The following is a 4,999-nucleotide window of genomic DNA, read 5'->3' on the forward strand; positions in this document are numbered from 1 at the left end:
TCATCTGATAATCGTAGTGCCTTTGGTACCAATACCGCATAATGACGTCAAAAATTGTTTTTTTTTTCCGGGTTAACACTTACTCCATTTCCGGATTTTCTGGTTTCCTCTATTGCTTGTGTATTGTCGCGCCCCACTTTTTTTGGAAAAAATAAAATAATTGTTTTTTGTTGAATTTTATTGATTTGGAAAAAATGAATTTTGTTGATAAAAACAAAAATGGGTCTAAATGGGACTTTTGAAAATGCGACGATTTGACCCAAGAAAAATAGTTCAAAAAGGGTTTTTATATGAAAAATAGAGTCGCCACTTGGTATAGAGTTAGGGTGTACCAAGTCACCCAAAAAATGAAATTTTTAAAGAAAAAAGTAAGAAAACCCTTTTTAAACGACTCCTAGTCCACGTAAAACAAAGAAAAAGGTTCGGGAGTCACATTTGACGAAGGGGAAGGCAAGGATAAAAATCCAAGGCACCCCTTCGACCTAACCAAGGCTAGTTGCGTGATTTAACCCTTATTTTCCTATATTTTCTACCCAAAGTATGTATTGCAAATTGGATTTGACTAATGAATGAGAAATGCAATCCTAAATCTAAGAAATGTTTCTTATGAGGCTTTTGGTCCCATTCACACGAGTCGTGACGGCCAATAAGGAAAGTCCTCATAGAAAATCATGAATGATGCAAATGAGGACTCAAATGAGAGTGTAAGTGTGCAAAGTGTAGAAAAAAGTGCATGTGTGCAATTTGAAAGTGTTTGTGTGCAAATGAATAAAAATATAAATGCTCGTGTGCAAGTGAATGAAAATAGTAAATATATAAGTAAAATAGGTGCAATGTGTGAAGTGAAAAGTAAAGAAAGTGAATAAGTGTGTGAATATGACATGTGGATTTAAAATATATAATTAGTGAGGAAAATAGTGAGAAAATGATATGAAAATGCATGAACTTAGAGGAATGCATCAGGTCGGGTACGGGAATGACCTCTAGTTTTTGTGATTTTAATTTTCCTTTGATTAGAAGGAAAAACTAGCGTGCTAAGGCTATTTTGAAGCCACACTCGCTCGTTTCCCTTACCCAAGGGGGTCCTTCAGGCAAATGTACCCTAACTAGCATGAGATGCAAGACCTAAAGTGAGGGGAAAGGGGGTCGGGGGCCTGCAAAAAATGATAAAACTAAAAAGAATGCATGACATGTAATGAACATGCAAATATGTACTAACGAGGGGAAATCCCTAAGGGTCTAGCGTTGGACTAGCCCATTCTATGAATTCCGACTAGCGTTGGACTAGCGAAAACGTACATTCATCCATCACATTCATTTATAAATATAGAAAGCAAGTAGACATGCAAAATCACTTATAACACGTAGCACATAACACTTAGCATGCTCGACTAGATGCAATAGCTTAATAAAGCAAATTAAACACATAGCAAACCAAATAATACCCCAAAAGCAAATGAAACTATTACATGGGCTAACTAAAACAAATGGGGGAAGGGGGAAAAATGGACAAAGTGCTCTCCAATGCCCTATCTATTACAAGCCAAGAGGTGTACACATACCCCATAAATAAAATAAAAGAAAGACTTAAAAATGAAAGGAATTAAAGAAAACTTAAGAAAGCCAAGTAGACATGCAATTCTCATTTAGCACGTTGTATCACATAGGGAGAGGCAAAAAGGATAAAAGAAAGTTATACCTTCCCCCGCTTGTGAAGCTAATAAATGGAAAAGGTTCTAATTTGGGCTAAAACCATTAAACAAAGGATTAATGCACCAATTTAATAGTAAATCAAACAACATAAATTCTTCAAAAACAAAACATAGGGAACCACTAGTAGCTATAAAATTGAACCATTAAGTCCTTCAAATAATCAAACAAATCCATATTCAACAAATGGGATTCCAATTTGGAAGGAAAAGGAACTTTGAAGGATTAAATCGATTAATCTTTTCAATTGCTGGGGCCATAATAGAATAAGAAGGGACTTGAGGGGTCAAAGCGAAATTTGTGAAGATTATTTCATGCATGCAAATCAACATTCACGGCCAAAGCTTCTGCAATTCCATTTCTTTCTACAATTTCTGATATGCGTAAGTTGCAGCAATTCGGCATAGTGAACTATCACACATTTTTCAAGTAAAATCCAAGCAAACTATCACACATTTCTCTACTTTGCAAACATGAAACTTGTAAATTTACATTTCTTAAACTAAAGACACAGCCATGGTAATTCAAAAAGAAAACAGCAACAAGAAAAGAAATGGGTTATGGCCAAAAAAATCAAAAACTGCGGCAGAATTTCTTGAGTGAACTTTGCAGCTTGTTTTCATGTGGTTGGATCCTAAATAAACTCTATCAATGCCACAAATCCAATAACGGATGCAAGACTCTCACTCATGTTGTTCACTTTACTCAAACACAGCCATCTATTACCCGCAAAGATGTAAACAAATCATCCAAATACAAAGTGCAGCCAAGTAATGCAAGGATTAGTGGCTACTTCATTAGACCAGAAATTCACTTGAGAGTGTTGTTAGCAACACACAAGTGCACATGTTCACTCTCAACTTGGCCCATGAGGCTACTTCATACGGCAGAAAGAAATAAACAAACAACCTAGATGCCAAGCAATAAGGTGATCACTGCCGCAACAAGGATGAAGCAAAACCTGTTGTTCAAAACAATTTTGCTCAAGAAGGAAAATTCAGATTTTTAGATGTAAACACGCAGCTTTATTCAACAAATTTCGACCAAAACCATAACCTATAACTAAACAACGAGATATATAACTCAAACCAAATCAGCAAAACACATAAGCAAGACTGATGCAAAGCTGGGGACACATTTAAACACTTTCTTTGAGGAGGAACACAGCTGCAACCAAACCAAAAGTTTCGACATTACTATGAAACCAGCAACTTGAATTCACTCACGGGTTTCTTTCTGTGCAAATTCAGCTTTCATATGTGCAGGGAGACAACAAAACAGGTTCTTTAAACCTCAACCAAAGTCTAGCAATACAAAGGCGTTCGGACATCAACTAACTTCAAATCAAACAAAATTCAAGAAAAAACATCCTAAGGTCCCAAATTAAAAGAACAAACACAATGCAAAGAATCCCCTGCAACCTGCCGGCCTCACTCATTCAGCTTCAAAGAAAAAAAAAGCAAAACAAACGAAGAAGCCAACAGCTTTTTTGATTCACAGGTTTTGCAACCAGAAAATTCCAATCAGAATTTTGATAACAAACAAATTCATATAGTAAACCATTTCAGATGCCTTGACAACTAGCAACTTCCAATAAAATTTTCCAGCCATGCAACCGAATTCCTAGCCATAAAGATCACATGCAACACCAAATAAAGAGCTATCTATCAGATTGGGTCCAAAATCAAGTTCAAATGTCATCAAAAATCACCATTTAACCAGAAATTCATCCAATTTCTCTCTCGGTTGTCATACATGTAAACAGATTTTATATTCCCTCAATTTTCTTGCTTAAACATGTTGATTAACTTCATGCAAAGCTCAATCATCCAGCTGCTAATTAGCTAAACATACAACTGAGCTCAGATCATCACAAGTTAGCAATTTAAAGCTGAAATTTCCAGCTCAAGCAATCGGACAGTTCCAATTCCTTAAAAATCAGATTTTCTTGTAACTTAGTTCATCATCCAACCGTACAACCCCACATGCATGCTTATAAACAGCTTCATCAACCCATAAACAACTCATCTAAGTCCAGAAATTACCTCAGTAGCAAGCTAAGCTTACGCACAAGAAGTCTGGAAAAATTTTCTTTCCTCTCGGTTCTCACGCCCGGTCTGAAGTGCTGGTTTGCTTGGCTGTGGCAGCCGGTGGAGCTGGTGGTTGTTGCGGTTGGAAACTGGATGTAGTTGGTAGAAACGGAAGTGCAGAATGGGTGGAGCTCGCTCACGGCTTCTCCCTGGTTTCACTCCAGCTCACGGACAGAAATTTTAAAGTGTTGCAGCTCGCGGATTCCCTCTTGTCCTCGGTTGGTTTGCCGAATGCAGCTCACTCTCTCCTATCTCAGTCGATGATCACGAGGTAAAGGATTTGGTTGTGGTTAGGAATCTGATAGTGGAGTGGAGATGGTGTCCTGAAAATAGGAAGCTAAGTCACGGATCCGGGAAGTGGGGTGTGTGTGGAGACTGAAAATGCACTCCGGCAGAAATGGAGATGTTTTTTTTTATTTTATTTTTTTTTTCACCTTAATTATTTAACAAAAATAATAGTAAAACTAAATAATAATAAAAACAACAATTTTAATTACAAACACATCGAAATAAACAAACTAAAAATAACAAAATTACCATTTTCGATCTTTTCTTTCATTTTTCATCATTTCTCATCATTTTTTTTTCTTTTTTTTTTTTTTCAAAATAAATTAACAAAAATAAACCAAAATGCCAAAAAATTAAATTTGAACGTATTTTTGTGAACAATTTTCCTTTTTTTCTCTTTTTCCATGATTTTTCTACGTTAAAACTTAAAAATTAAAATAGAAACTAGAAACTAAAAAAACTAAAAGCAACCACGACAAATGAGAATAAAAAGTAAAAGAAATTACACCAAAAATTTGGTGTCTACAGTTTGCCCCTCTTTGTCTGAGTTTTGGAAAAACTTGAGACAAAGAAGTAGACACCAAATACTTACCTGCTTTATTCGGTGGCAAACGTCACGAACGGTGGACGTTTTAGAAATAAGGACTGACCCCTTTTGGCAAAACTTTTAAAATGGAATTGACTTAGACAGGAGATTTAAAGTGGGATTGACCCGAACGAAATTTAAAGACGGGACTGGCCCAAACAGGAACTTAAAGCGGGACTGACCCGAACAGGAATTTAAAAATTGGGACTGACTAGAGAAGGAAATTCAAATCATGGGACTGGCCCGAACAAGCTTTAATCGCGGGACTGACCCGAAAATGCTTTTGATCATGGGACTGACCCGAAAATGCTTTTGATCGTGGGAC

This window comes from Coffea arabica, chromosome 6e (assembly GCF_036785885.1).
Source record: "Coffea arabica cultivar ET-39 chromosome 6e, Coffea Arabica ET-39 HiFi, whole genome shotgun sequence".
NCBI lineage: Eukaryota > Viridiplantae > Streptophyta > Magnoliopsida > Gentianales > Rubiaceae > Coffea > Coffea arabica.